The sequence below is a fragment of the Macaca fascicularis genome, chromosome 8 (assembly GCF_037993035.2).
Source record: "Macaca fascicularis isolate 582-1 chromosome 8, T2T-MFA8v1.1".
Lineage (NCBI taxonomy): Eukaryota > Metazoa > Chordata > Mammalia > Primates > Cercopithecidae > Macaca > Macaca fascicularis.
In genome coordinates this window covers 102620295-102636843 of record NC_088382.1, presented here as the reverse complement: position 1 = coordinate 102636843, position 16549 = coordinate 102620295, and the positions used below count along the sequence as shown (strand labels likewise).

The 16549-nt window shown below is 36.2% G+C and overlaps 1 protein-coding gene across 7 annotated transcripts in view; it reads left to right on the top strand.

Annotated features, from left to right (window-relative positions):
• Positions 1-9403: 9403 nt before the first annotated feature.
• The window catches only part of TRIQK (triple QxxK/R motif containing), a 69656-nt gene continuing 62510 nt past the window's right edge, over positions 9404-16549 (top strand). For 2 of the 7 annotated variants that reach the window (XM_005563684.4, XM_005563683.4), the window contains exons 1-2: positions 9404-9541; positions 16348-16506. The gene's annotated coding sequence lies outside the window, so the exon portion shown is untranslated. Of the gene's footprint in view, positions 9741-16347; positions 16507-16549 lie in introns of all 7 variants that reach the window. The other 5 variants (XM_074000044.1, XM_005563685.4, XM_005563691.4 and 2 more) reach the window with 3 other exon arrangements.

The window sequence follows — 16549 nt, the reverse complement described above, 5'->3', positions numbered from 1 at the left end:
CTATTTAACGCTGCTCTAAGTAGAGAAATTAAAATTTTTCATCATAAGTGTGATTGTTACTATTCACCTTCATTTTGTGCAATTGCAGTTCTAAATGAAAATGTAAGAACATTTACTGATATCCAGAATTACTGAAATTGCATAGTTCATATTTCATGGCTCATATATGCATATATATATTGTTGTTACCAAACCAGTAGAAACTGCAAAAAATACCAACTCAAAATTGTTCTTATTTCACTTCTTGATATGCACACATTCTACCAATACTCAATGGAAGTGAATGACTTTGATAACAGGCTTACCTTGCATTTGCTTTGAGTCTTGCTGAACTCCCACCTATGACGGGTCCATCAGAATTCTGTGCTCATGAGGCATCATGAACTCCATGTGCAAGTGACATCACAAGAAATGGTAGAGAACTTACTGTGAATATCTCTTCTGCTCATGCACATGCTTCATTATCCCATTAGACTGAACTTACGAAAAATAAGTTCAAAGATAAAATTATTAAAAATTTCAGGACAGCTATAGTAGATCATTAAACAAACAGGGGAACCTTCTGACCACAGGTGCTGTGGGCCGGTACAGTTCTCATACCATGAAGTTGGCGCTGAATGATAGATCTTGAAACACAGTAAAAATCAGCTGGAAGGTGTGGCTTTTGTTAAGGGCTCAGCATTGCTTTGCCTTCTACTTAGTGGGATTGGCCTTATCCACTCTTCTACTTCACTTTCCTGTGTTCTTGACCCACGTGTGAAGGATAGTGTTGTTCCCCTCCTGGATGGGGCCATGCCAAATGGCATAATGCCAAAGCAAGTAGAAAGTTGGAGCTGGGGAGAAAACTGGGGGTGGTGTGAAGGCGGAGCATAGGGCATTACTCTTAGAATGTAATATTAAATGGATACAACATTGATGATTCTCAGCATAAGAATACAAATTGTTAACTCTAGAATAACCACAAATAAAATAATAAAACAAATATAGCTAAAGAACCATTAGAAGCACAAACTGGAAGTCTAAACATTTTTTACTAAAGTAAATAAAAACAGGAAAGTATAAATGGAGGAGAAAAGTAAAAATGAAAAATAAAAAATATATAGAAAAATGATGGACTTATACCCTCCATATTAATACCTATATTACATGGAAATTGAATAAATATTTTTTATAGTAAATCAAAGATTGTCAGACTGGGAAAAATGCAAATTCAACAATATTTTGTATACAAGAGATAGAAATATAAAAGCACAGATAGCTTAAATGTAAAGGTACGGAAATGGATCTAGTAGAAACAATAGAAATAATACAACTAATCTAAGATTACTAATATCAGGCAAATAGACTTCACGACGAATTATAACCAGAGATAAAAAGATCAACATTTCATAATGATGAAAGAGTTGATTCATCAATAAGTCATAATAATTCTAGATGTGTATGAGCCTAATAACAGAACTTCCAAATATATAATGAAAGAATTAACACAACTAAAGAAAATATAATTTGAAGTTGGATAGCCTGATGCCTCTAGCTCTGTTCTTTTTGTTTAGGATTGTCTTGACTATATGAGCTCTTTTTTGGTTGGTATAAACTTTACAAGAGATTTTTCTAATTCTGTGAAGAATGTCAATGGTAGTTTAATGGGAATAGCATTGAATCTATAAATTACTTTGAGCAATATGGCCATTTTCAGGATACTGATTTTTACTATTCATGAACATGGAATGTTTTTCCATTTGTTTGTGTCCTCTCTGATTTCCTTGAGCAGTGGTTTGTAGTTCTCCTTGAAGAGGTCCTTCACATTCCTTGTTAGCTGTATGTCTAGGTATTTTATTCTCTTTGTAGCAATTGGCAATTGTGAATGGAACTTCATTCATGATTTAGCTTTCTGCTTGTCTATTGTTGGTATAAAAACTGTGATTTTTGCACATTGATGTTGTAGCCTGAGACTTTGCTGAAGTTGTTTATCAGCTTAAGAAGCTTTTGGGTTGAGACAATGGGGTTTTCTAGCTATAGGATCATGTCATCTGCAAACACAGACAGTTTGATTTCTCTCTTCCTATTTGAATACCCTTTATTTCTTTCTTTTGCTTGATTGTCCAGGCCATATCTTCCAATACCATGTTGAACAGGAGTGATGAGAGAGGGCATCCTTGTCTTGTTCCCTTGCGTATGTAACTTTAAACTATACTACAAGGCTACAGTAACCAAAGCAGCATGGTGCTGGTACAAAAATAGACACATAGACCAAAGGAACAGATAGAGAACTCAGAAATAAGACCACACATCTACAACCATCTGACTTTTGACAAACATGAAAAAAACAAGTAATGGGGAAAGGATTCCCTATTTAATAAACAGTGCTGGAAAAACTGACTAACCATATGCAGAAAACTGAAACTGGACCCCGACCTTATACCTCATACAAAAAATAATTCAAGATGGATTAAAGACTTAAATGTAAAACCCAAAACTATAAAAACCCTAGAAGAAAATCTAGGCAGTACCATTCAGGACATAGGCATGGGCCAAGATTTCATGACAAAACATCAAAAGGAATTGCAACAAAAGCAAAAATTGAAAAATGAGACCTAATTAAACTAAAGAGCTTCTACATAGCAAAAGAAACTATCATGAGTAAAAAGACAGCCTACAGAATGGGAGATAATTTTTGCAGTCTATCCATCTGACAAAGGTCTAATATCTAGAATCTATAGGGAACTTAAACAAATTTACAAGAGAAAAACAACCCCATTGAAAAATGGGCAAAAGACATGAACAGGGACATCTCAAAAGGAGATAACTGTGTGGCCAATAAACATATGAAAAAAAGTTCAACATCACTGATCATTAGATAAATGCAAATAAAAAACATAATGAGATATAATCTCTCAGTCAGAATGGCGATTATTAAAAAGTCAAGAAACAACAGATGCTGGTGAGGCTGTGGAGAAATAGGAACATTTGTACACTGTTGGTGGAAATGTAAATTAGTTCAACCATTGTGGAAGACAGGTGGCAATTCCTTAAAGACCTAGAAGCAGAACTACCACTCTACTCAGCAATTCCATTTCTTGGTATACACCCAAAGGGATATAAATCATTCTATTGTAAAGATACGTGCATGCACATGTTCATTGCAGCACTATGCACCATAGCAAAGACATGGAATCAACACAAATGCCCATCAATGATAGACTGGATAAAGAAAATGTGGTACATATACACCATGGAATACTATGCAGGCATAAAAAGGAATGAGATCATGTCCTTTCCAGGAACGTGAATGGAGCTGGAAGCCATTACCCTAAGCAAACTAATTCAAGAACAGAAAACCAAACAGCGAATATTCTCACTTATAAGTGGGAGCTGAACAATGAGAATACATGGACACGGGGAGGGAAACAACATAAACAGGGACCAGCTGGGGGAGGATTTGGAGAGGGAAAGCATCAGGATAAATAACTAATGCATGCTGGGCTTAATATCTAAGGGATGAGTTGATAGGTCAGCAAACCACCATGGCACATGTTTACCTGTGTAACAAACCCACACATCCTGCATATGTATCCTGGAATCTAAAATTTAAAAAAATTTTTTTTTAAAAAAAGAAAATATAAAGAAATGCACAAGCATAGTTGGAGATTTAACACTTTTCTTTCAGTAAGTTATAGAATATACTTAAAAACACTGGTATGGATCACCATGGCATGTGTACACCTAAGTAACAAATATGCACATTCTGCACATGTATCCCAGAACTTAAAGTAAAATAAATAAATAAAATAAATAAATAAAATGTTTTTAAAAGCAAGAAAAAAAAAAACCACTGTCGTAAGGATATAGACTATAATAGACATTTAGAGAATACTGCCGTCCACAATTTCAGAATACACATATTTTTTTTCCAAATACACTGAGAACAGTCATAAAGATAAACCATATGCTGGGCTATAATATAAGTGTCAATAATTTTCAAAAGTTTGAAATCTTACAATGTATATTTTCTAACTACAATGGATTTAAAAGTCAATAACCATAAGATGTTAGACAGCTGTCAAATACTTGGAAACACAAAAACACAATTCTAAATATGCAACCAAAAAAGAGCCCATATAGCCAAGACAATTCTAAGCAAAAAGAACAAAGAGGGGGCATTGTGTTACCTGACTTCAATCTATACTACAGTAACCAAAAGGGCATGATACTGCTACCAAAACCGATATATAGACCAGTGGAACAGAACAGAGGTCTCACAAATAACACTACACATCTACAACCACCTGATCTTTGACAAACCTGGCAAAAACAAGCAATGGGAAAATGATTCCCTATTTAATAAATGGTGTTGGGAAAACTGGCTAGCTACATGCAGAAAACTGAAACTGGACCCCTTCCTTACACCTGATACAAATATTAACTCAAGATGAATGAAAAACTTAAACATGAGACCTAAAACCATAAAATCCCTAGAAGAAAACCTAGGTAGTATCATTTAGGACATAAACATGGGAAAAGCCTTACAACTAAAATTCCAAAAGCAGTTGCAACAAAAGTCAAAATTGACAAATGGGATCTACTTAAACTAAAGAGCTTCCATATAGCTAAAGAAATTGTCATCACAGTAAACAGGCAACATACAGAATGGGAGAAAACTTTTTCAATCTATCCATCTGACAAAGGGCTAATATCCATAATCTACAAGGAACTTACACAAATTTACAAGAAAAAAACAACCCCATCAAAAAGTGGGTGAAGGATATGAGCAGACACTTTTCAAAAGAAGACACTTTTCAAAAGGAACACTTTTACACTGTTGGTGGGAGTATAAATTAGTTCAGCCATTGTGGAAGACAGTGTGGTGATTCCTCAAGGATCTAGAACCAGAAATACCATTTGACCCGCAATCCCATTACTGGGTATATGCCCAAAGGATTATAAATCATGCTACTATAAAGACACATGCCCACGTATGTTTATTGCGGCACTATTCACAATAGCAAAGACTTGGAACCAACCCAAGTGCCCATCAATAATAGACTGGATAAAGAAAATGTGGCACATATACACCATGGAATACTATGCAGCCATAATAAAGGATGAGTTCATGTTCCTTACAGGGACATGGATGAAGCTGGAAACAAGCATTCTCAGCAAACTAACACAGGAACAGAAAACCAAACATCACATGTTCTCCCTCATAAGTGGGAGTTGAACAATGAGAACACATGGACACAGGCAGGGGAACATCACACATCAGGGCCTGTCGGTGGGGTGGGAGGCCAGGGGAGGGGTAGCATTAAGAGAAATACCTGATGTAGATGACGGGCTGATGGGTGCAGCAAACCATCATGGCATGTGTATACCTATGTAACAAATCTGCACTTTCTGCACATATATCCCAGAACTTAAAGTGTAATTTTTTAAAAAATGAGAGAAATGGCTGCCAGTTACACATTTGAAATTATATCAATATGTTTGCATATGTGACTCCATCTTTCTTTCACTTATGAAATAATTATCTATATAAGTTCTTATATCTGAAGAATATTTTGAGATAATATTTTTCTAGATTTCAGAAACAATTTTGAATTCAAATCTTCAAAAGGCAAACAAGCATTGAACTATGCATTTTCTAATGTAGGTCCATGCTTTCTGAGGTAGGAGGCTGCACTAAACTCTGTAGGCGCGGTACTTGGAAAGCGGACCAATCTGAGGACTAGCTAAAATAGTTTCGGGGGGAAGCACCTCCCCATAAGACATGCACACCCGTGTGCCATGTGAGTTTACCATTGCCATGGCAACACCCAGAAGTTACTGCCCCTTTCCATGGCAATGACCCTACAACCTGGAAGTTATCATCCTCATCCTAGAAATTTCTGCATAAACCACCACTTAATTTGCATATATAAAAGTGAGTGTACATATGAGTGCAGAACTGCCTCTGAGCTGCTACTCCGAGCACACTGCCAAGCAGTACCTATACTGCTGATGTATACTCTTAGTTTAATAAGAATTGCTATCACCATCAGCTAGCCTTTGAATTCTTTCCTGTCAAAGCCAAGAACACACCCAGCCTAAGCCTCAATTTTGAACTTGCTTGTCCTGCATCCTTTCCATGGAGTTCATTCTACATAAGTGCTATGTAACTCTAAATTCAAATAATATACAAGTCAGTGAAAATATTTTTATGTTTTATTACTTTTTCTGAGTTTTCAAAAGGAATTTTTTCTGTAAGAAAAGCAAACCCATTTTCCAGTTTTTATTAAGTGGTTTAAAATACAGTACTATAAGTTAAAACCAAACCTTTCAAGCATAGACTTTGGGGATCACAGGGCTTTCTTAAATGAACTTACACAAGAAATCATTGCTTTAAGTGTTTTAAACAAAATTCGCCCTAACTGCCTCCCTGATATTGTCCTAGGATGATTGAAAGGAAATAGCAATATGTGTATTTGATCTATTAAGCGATCCAAGCTACTCAGAGTCATGTCGGGTAATTATTTTGTCTTACAATTTAGGGCAAAGGACTGCTGAATGAGATTAAGTAATATGCATCATTCACTTTTGATAGAATCATAATTTTGTTAAGATATTTGAGCTTCATGTTTCTAAAACAAATTTTTGCAAATGATTCAAATAGATTTTTTTTTTCAAATTTCAAGCAAGATGTATATTCATCTAGGACAAAGGTTTTAGCACACACAATTATTAGATTCTAGTTTATATTTCAACTTGCTAGCAATGTAAGTCAATAGTATATGTCTTTATATGGTAAAGAAATAAGCATATAACATACATCTGGAGGTTTTAATTTTACATTAAGCTATTTACTTCTTGTTCAGTGTTCCTAAGATATAATTATTTATTGTATAAATTATGTTTGTTCTTCATAAATTCTTGTAATATACATTTGGGCCTAGGGAAGGATTTCAAATTATACATGTTCCAAGGTTTATAGTAGGACATGAGGTAAAAAATAAATAATTGAGGTTTGAATGGCATGAGACTCTTCTACTCCAAAATTTACAATATGTCTCTTTTATCTACATATCATTTGTAAAAGAAATAGCTGGCACTACACCCTTGAAATTATGTTCTACTTGGGAGTATTAATTAGAAATATTTAGGATTTTAATTATTTTGAAAAACACTTGAAAGACAACTTTACAATAGTTAAATTCATACAGAGTAAGTTGGCTGGTGCCCATTTTGTAGATTAGCAAACTGTTTGTAGAACAATTAGCTGGGACTAGCTCATCTCATAAAAATAGGTTCACAAAAGAAATGCAGTGGTGGAGACTCATTATTTGCTGTTCCATTCTTATTTTGAAACAATAGATACAGTTATAAAATGTATTTCTATGCATTTAGAACATATTTTCTACTGGATGTTTAACTAGACACCAAGATGTAAAGTTCCAGAAATTTGAGTGCATGCTTCAAACATCTGGAGCTCTACATATGGGTAGTATACAGCTGTGTTTATTTCAATGATTACACATGTACATGCATATAATACATTTATTTAAATTATAATATCTTATATATGTGAGAATATTCAAACAAATGCACTTCCTGTACATCTTTAAATATGTAATGAAAATGGACTCAAGTACATTCACCACTTTTATTTAAATCTTACAGCCTTTATTTATATACTTATTAATATATAATCATAACACTTTCTTTTTAGTCTAAAACCAATTTTTTTTTTCTTTTTTTCTTTTTCTTTTTTTTGAGATGGAGTCCCACTCAGTCGCCCAGGTTGGAGTGCAATGATGCAATCTCGGCTCACTGCAACTTCTGCCTCCCAGGCTCAAGCCATTCTCCTGCCTCAGCCTCCTGAGTAGCTGGGATTACAGGTGCCCGTCATCATGCCTGACTAATTTTTGTATTTTTAGTAGAGATGGGTTTTCACCATGTTGTCCAGGCTGGTCTGGAACTCCTGACCTCAGGCAATCCGTCCACCTCGGCCTCCCAAAGTGCTGGGATTATAGGCATGAGACACAGTGCCTGACCAAAAGAAATATTTTTAAAAGGTTAAAAAAAAATGGGGACTCTGAGTCATACAAATCAGGAAAGTTTTATAGAGAGTTATTCACATTTAGCAAGCTTTCAGAAGAATTTGGAAATTCAGGAGGTCAAGAGTGTAAAATTATTTGTAATTGGAATGGGTTTCTTTTATTCCAACAATTGCATCACAGTATGATGAACATTTTAATTGAATCTCAAGGCCCTTGTCCAGAGGTACTCTTTTTTTTTTTTTTTTCTTTTTTCTTACTACAACCGTATCAGACAAGATAAACCCTTCTGGGTTTTGGTTTAATATGGAAGGAAAAAGAGTTTCACTATTTTAAAGCCACACACATAAGTAATCTGGTTAAGTGTATTAATATAATCTCATTTAACTCTACCTTTATTTCTGGGAGAGGAACTGGAGACCAGAAAATGATTTAGGAGGACAGAAAATAAAATTACATTTTGGATTCAATTCCTGGCCATAATATCCTGTGAGATTTCAGAAAGCCTTCTGGTTAGTCTATTTATACTTGTCTCAGTTTTTTTTTTTTTTTTTTTTTTGTATGCTACTTTCTTTCTCAAGGGCTTTTGAAAAAAGATATGATGGGGCTGGCCTAGAGGAAGGTGACTTTTATGTGAGCAAGATAAAAATTAAACTGGAGGTTGCATAATTTTTTGAAGGAATTTTAGATTTAGTTTACCACAATATTAAAAATGATGACTGCAGGCACTTAGATTGAATAAATCTAGTCTTTCTTAGCCTGTGTTTCATTGTTCATAGGCTGTGGATACTTTTAGTGGGTTTTGTAAGGATTACATGAGTATAATGTATAAAGCATTCAATATTCGAATACTTTTCAAATAACTAACATCTTAATATTTCATTCCCATTTTGTAGATGTGAAGATTGAGTACCTGAACAGAGGTTCCTAAATCTTAATTGTAGGTCATGTTTTGCAGTCTTTCCTAAATTTATTAATCTCTGGTTAATGTTAATATAAAACGATTCTTTTCTTTTTTGCTGTTTGAATGTGCAACGAATTCATTGTTTACACAGACAGTGCACCCTTCCACTTAGGGATGCTTCTTACGGATGATCCTGTGAATTGGAGAGTGTGTGTGTGTGAGATGGGAGGGTTTAGTAATCAAAATAACATAGTTTTCCGTTTTATATTTACAAAACAAGCCACAGCCTTTATTTTTAATTTCTACAGTCACCTCGTGAGATAGGTATTAGCACTCCAGCGTGGCATCAAAATGAGGGAAAGGCCTCAGGTCCAGCGCCTTTGCGTCCTGGACCGGCGTAGAGGCGGGAGAAAGGCCGACGAATCCGAGAGCAGGCTGAGGCCTGGTCCCGCCCCTGCAGGCATAGCCCCGCCTCTTTTCCGCCTCACTCTTTGAGTGTAGGGGTGTGCGGCTGGCTCGTCCCGCCCCTGCCCCTGAGTGACAGGACCGTGGACAGCAACATTTCCCACCGGACACGAAGTTTGTCGGCCCTTGCCTTGGCAGAGCTGAGGTGTGTGTCCGGCGAATGCGAGGGGATTGGGGAGACCCTGCCCAGGAAGCTCGGGGTCCGGGAATGAAAACGGGCGCACCTCCTTAGCGAGCCCTAAAGCGTTTAGGAGACGATCGTTCCGTCCCTGGGAGCGGCACTTGGGCGGGCTGGGCGGAGGGAGGCTCTGCAAGAGAAACCCGGAGTCCAGGAAACCCAGTAGGTACGATGATCACTGAAGGACCCGTTCCCGAGGAGCAGGGCGCTGGCTGCGGGGTGGGGGATGGAGGGTGCTAGGTTCGGTGGGCGTGGCCGTTGCGGTTGCTAAGGAACGCGCGGTTCCCGCCCTGCCAGCTTGTCTGGCGCCAGCCGCTGGGCCCTGGACATGTTAGGCCCGCCCATCTTCCAAGGTCTTCCACGCGGCTCGGGATTGGCTCCTTTGTGATGTCCGATAACTCGCGGCCGCTTATTTCTCTGTGCAGCTCTCTGGGTTCTGCAGTTCCCTTATGGGGCCCCCTTTCCCGTGGTACTCCTCTCCACTCTTTCTCCCGCTTCCTCTTATTAATGAACGAGTATTTGCATACCAAAACATTTGCAGAGAAGAGACTCAGACAGGATTAGGTGGCTTTATTGGTAGTGGTGAGGTTGGGGGGCGGGGGTATTTTTCTTGGAGCTTGGTGAATTCCTGAATCCATCAGATGTTGGTGTCCACGTCGATGTCTAGGAAAAGGGGATTGGAGATCAGGTTTCTCCTACTTGGAGTTCTCTGCTGCTTGTTTGAGCTTAATAAGCCTCCTGAAGAAGTTGAAGCAATTTATTGCTGGAGGAGCCCCAATGTATAATCTCCCTTTCATTCTCTACTGTGGAGAGGTGTGCTAAACCTGTAGAGCTGTTTTTGCTTCACTCGGCTCATACTTAATGATCAACAAGTATGGTATGAGATGGTAACCTTAGATAACCATTTCAAATCTCCCTTTGTTTGCTCATATACTCTGTCTGCCAATGATTCAGAGACAGAGTACATTCCAGAAAGAAAACACAGAAGAGGTAAAAATCTTTTACTTGCCTCTGCCAGGTTTACCGTGTAAACCCCCAGGAAGGAAGCTTGTACTGCTTGTTAACATTGGAAAGAGCATGGGCCTAAAAGTCCGGAAACTGGCAGGGTTAAGAAATGTTTGTCCTTGGGCAATAACTCTCGTAATTGTTTTATTATCTGTAAATTGGAGCCTCTAGGATATGCCCTAAAAAATGAGGAATAATTGATTGTGAAAGTATCATTTATGATCTACACAAATGTAAAGCATTATTGATTACACTCAATGTTTTTGTCTATATGATCTGAATTTATAAACACGTATAAGTATTGCCATTCAGCTTTAAGTATTTTCAAATTTCCTTTGTGATTTTTTTTTAACCTTTGGGTTATTTAGAAATGGGGAAGAAATTCGCTCGTCTGTTCATTATTGATTCTGTGTTGGCTCTGGTTAGGTAGCACCTGTAATGTCTTGAACGATACTTTTTCCGCTTTAATATCACTAGGTATATATATATATATATATATATATATATATATATATACACACACACCTGAGAAGATTGGGAAACATTACCTTTTAATGCAAGGATGACTAACCTTTTTGGTGTCATTTACCACTTTAAGAAACCAAGGAAAGCTATTGACTTGCTCCTCAGAAAAACGCACAATTTTAAGCCTAAATGGACCCTGTTTTTGTTCAACTTCTTTAGGGATAAGGAAATTATTCTCTCCCACTTGCCTCATCTTACAGAGAGACTAAGTAACTTTTACCCAGGACTACATAGCTGGGAGTAGAGTGGGGCTTTTGCCTTTCTTCCACAGTGCCTCTTACCATAGCATACCTTAGTTCAGGGCCTTCAGTCATCTGCAGTTCCCTTTTGGGACCCCCTTTCCTATGGTACTTTTTTTTTGAGCGCTAACAAACAGAAACTACCAATGTTCAGTTAATTGTTGCTATTTTACAAAGCCATGTAATCTATGTTTTATCCCAAATGCCCTTTGATCATAACCTCTTAAAGCATATTCTGGTATTTAAACAAGTGAAAAGAACATTGTCAAATATTTTGAGAAAAATGTGAAATTGTGTGTGTGTGTTTTTTTTTTGAGACGGAGTTTCACTCTTGTTGCCCAGGCTGGAGTGCAGTGGGGCGATCTCAGCTCACCACAACCTCTGCCTCCCTGGTTCAAGCGAATTTCCTGCCTCAGCCTCCCGAGTAGCTGGGATTACAGGAATGCACCACCACACCCGGCTAATTTTGTATTTTTAGTAGAGACAGGGTTGTTCCATGTTGGTCAGGCTGGTCTCGAACTCCCAACCTGAGGTGATCCGCCCACCTCAGCCTCCCAAAGTGTTGGGATTACAGGCGTGAGCCACCGCGCCTGGCCAAAATTGTACTTTTGACTTACCCCAGCATCTCTTTGGTCTAATATGGGTTAATGTTAACTTCAGGAATCTCTTATTGTTTGCATTTTGTAATCCACATCTTCTCTTTTCCATCTCTATTCCATAAACAAAACAAAATTCATGTACATATTTTACAGTTTTATTTCCAAAGATGAAATAAAATATTTCAATATTATAATAAGAAATAATGTATACCATTATATGCCAAAATTCTAGATGTTTATAGAGATAAGTATGTACAATATTTAATAAGTGAGTTACATATCAATCAGATAACCAAAGATTTGTCCAGCAGGTATAGGTGAATTGTACAGAGAAAGTACGTAATTGATTGAAATGGGGTCATGAAGGGTGCCTATGAATTCAAGTTAGACATGGCTAGGGCTGAGCAACATTGAAATAAGTATAACAAGATTTGGAAAGCTATTAAGCTGTCAATGGGTTCTTGTGGTGGAAAATCAAAAGAAGTTTAGTGATTGGGGCCTAATCTAGAGAAAAGTGGCTAGAGTTGAGGCAATATGAACCTGCTGGCAAAGGCTGAGAAGCCTCTTATATGACACGCAAAACTATTTGCATCTTGTAGGCAATGAGGATCCATTTCAGGTTTTCAAATGGAGAGCAACATGATCGAATTGGTATTTTAAAATGGTTCTGAAGCTTTTTCAAATACTGTACCACACCTTATAAAATCCTTTAATTCTATGATTATACTTTCATGGAATAAAAGTTGTATAGAGGTATACATAGGTTTTCCTTTTAGGGGGAATATATAAACAATCCCCTAGTTACTCTAGGAACTTACATGGTAGGTAAACTTATGTGAGTAGGCTGTTAAATAAACGTAAATCATTAACATTTTTAGAATATTAAGAAGTTACTTATAAAGTAAACACATAATCTGTTTTTGTTTCTCAGTAGATAGAACTGCTTTAAGACAAAACATAATGTATATGCTTGCATACTGCATCACTTTTACATATGGCTTATAAAAACTTTATGAAAGCTTGAGATGATAGTTTAGTTATAGACCACTTGAATATATTTAGATTTTCTTTGCTTAGATATTTAAAAACAATGTTTAAATTAATGCTTAGCATTTCTTCTAGTAAAATTAATACATTTGTTTGGAATGCCTTTGTAGAATTTGACTGAATACATATCCCCTTTGAACCTTGATTTAGATATATAATGAAAATAGTTATTCAGATGATGTTGTCTCATAGTTATGTAGACCTTTATATTTGACACATTTTCATAAAAATACTTTGTTTCATTCTTACTTCACATATATATGTGTATGTATATATGTGTATATGTGTATGTACACATAAACATACATATATGTATATTTATATACCTACATACATATGTATATTTATATACCTACTTACATATATGTATATATGCTTATGTATACTTGTATGTATATGTAAAAAGGCCCTTACTCCGTTTTACAGAGGTAGAGTCTGTAGTTCTGGCGAATGGTCTGAACATACTCTAATACATAGAGGAAAGAGAAGTAAGCTCTATGATCAGATAGATTTGAGTTCAAATCTCTGCTCCTTTCCCTGTCAACTTTGCATGTTTGGGCAAGTCAGTTAATCATTAGGAAACTCAGTTTCCTCAGTTGGGAAATTGTACCTATCACACAGAAATGTTATGAAAATTTATGATATGTGATATGCTTACCAAAGTGTTTGCCACATTAGTTGCTAGTCAACAAATGGGTAGCTGCTATTATTACTAATATTAACAATCATCATTAATAAGGCTCCTAACACCCATCACTTGCATTTTCAAAATCCACAAATTGCAGAATTAAACTTTGTCAAGTTTTCTACAAACTTAATTGAGACAAAAACCAGACTTGAAATGACATGGGACTATTTACGTAATTAGTAGGCGTAAGATTTTTCTATGAAGTATTAATGTGCTTCCCCCACATCCTTTCAGGAGTGTTACGTAATTATAGCAGATGGGATTTATTACATTTTTATAATCTAAAATCATTCAAGACATATCTGGCCCAAACATTTTAGATAAGGACTGTAGACTTGTATTTTTATGGCACTTGTAATAACAGCTTTATTGAGCTATATTTCACAATCATAAGGTTTACCATTTTAAAGTGTACAATTCATGGGTTTTTAGAATACTCCCAATATTGTGCAACTATCTAATTTCAGAATATTTTCATTATCTCAACTAGAAATTCTGTACCCATTATGTCAGTTCCCATCCCTTCTGCCTCCGCCCCCTTAAGCAACCACTGATCTATTTTCTTTCTCTATTGACCTTCCCATTCTGGACATTTCATATAAAGGGAACAATAGAAGTTATGTATTAAGTGGACTTTTGTGACTGACTTCTTTCACTTAGACACATGTTTACAAGGTTCATCCATGTTGCAGCATTATCAGTATTTCATTCTTTTTAATATTCCATCATATCGATATATACCACATTTATATACCTGTTCATCATGAGTTGTTTCTACTTTTCGGCTATTAGAATAATGCTGCTATGGCCGGAGGCGGTGGCTCATGCCTGTAATCCCAGCATTTTGGGAGGCCGGGGCGGGCAGATCACGAGGTCAGGAGATATAGACCATCCTGGCTAACACGGTGAAACCCCGTCTCTACTGAAAATACAAAAAATTAGACAGGCGTGGTGGCGGGCCCCTGTAGTCCCAGCTACTTGGGAGGTTGAGGCAGGAGAATGGCATGAACCCAGGAGGAGGAACTTGCAGTGAGCTGAGATCCGGCCACTGCACTCCAGCCTGGGCGACGGAGTGAGACTCTGTCTCAAAAAAAAAAAAAAAAAAAAAGAATAACGCTGGTATGAGCATTTGTATATAAGTTTTTGTGCAGAAATGTTTTCATTTTTCTTGGATATATATATCTAAGAGTAAAATTGCTGGTAACGCAGTAACTCTGTATTTGGATTTTTGAGGAGCTGCCAAATTTTTCCAAGTGTGGCCGTATCATTTTACATTTCTACCAGCAATGTATGAAGGTTCCAGTTTCTCCACATCCTCATCTCCTCTTGCATTTTTTTTTAAAATAGCCTTCCTACTAGGAATAAAGTGGTATCTCATCATGGTTTTTATTTGGATATTCCTAACGACTACTGATGTTGAGCATCTTTTCATGTGCTTTTTGGCAATTTGTATGTCTTCTCTGGAAAATTGTTCAAATATTTTGCCCATTTAAAAATTGTACTATTTGATCTTTTATGTTGAGCTGTGAGAATTCTTTCTATATTCTGGGCATAAGACCTTTATCATATATATGGTGTGCAAGTATTTTCTTCTATTCTGTGGACTGTCTTTGCACTTTTTTGGTCATGTTCTTTAAAGCACAAAATTTTTATTTTAATGCACTTCAATTTGTTTTTTATTTTGTTGCTTGTGCTTTTGGTGCTGTGTCTAAGAGACTATTTTCTAACTCAAAGTAATAAAGTTTTATTCCCATGTTTTCCTTTAAATGTTTTATAGTTTTAGTCTTTGCATTTAGTTCTGTGATTCATCTTGAATAAAGTTTGTGTTTGCTGTGAGGTAAGGGTCCCACTTTATTATTTTGTAGCACCTTTGTTAAAAAAGATTATTCTTTCGTATTATTACTCTTGACTTGTATTGTTAACACTATTTAAAAGCAACCCCAAAATTGCTATTATTAATTATCTCATTAGAATTAGTAAAGTAAAGCTTGTGTTCCCGAATAGTTGGGGTTAAATTTTGATTTGGTATTATTATTAGACAGCAGTTTGGAAATATTTAAATTTTATATTCTTATCCACATGAGAGCAATTGCAGTGTAAAACTAGATATAAGTTCATTGCCTGGCATTTAATAGGTATTCGGTAAATATTCACTGTACAAAAATGAATAAATCATGCATTACCTGCTTGTTATTCCATGTTGCTTTTAAAATGGGCATTTAGAAAGTAACATATACTTAAACATTTAAGACTGAATAAATATAATTGTTTTTTAAGTCAGCCTTGTGCAAATTAAAATAACAAAATAATTTTATATCAGTCTCTTTACATTAATGCTTGACTTTAGAAAACAGTAGAAGCATCTTCTGCTACTTTTCAGATAATTGTTTAAGACACACTGGGTCACATAAATTTAAACAGATTTTTCTGTTACAGTACTTCTCAGAGCCTTCATAATAATATGAGAATGTGCCTTGTTAAAATGGGGCATAATATGCAACAATTTCCAATTATATTTCGCATAGAAACATATTCAGATTGAATAAATAACAGTTAGCAAACCAAGAAACACCTTTTGGAAATGTTTTCCCTGTGATTTAAATTTGTGGACAATTAGGGAACTGGAGATCATCCATTTACTATTTCTATATACTTTGTTTTGAATTTCAGTAAGAAAAATCACCAAGAATATTATTTTTGGTATTTGGAATTGAATTTGCCAGGAATGCAAGCACAGCTACCTAACTAAAGACCTTGGCTTTGGAAACATCTTACCCCTTGGCAGCTCTCCAGAGTTTAGACTTGGCAGCATCAAAGACACAACGCAAGGTGTGTTTATTTGAACATTTTGCAAAAGGTGTTTTGATTTGTG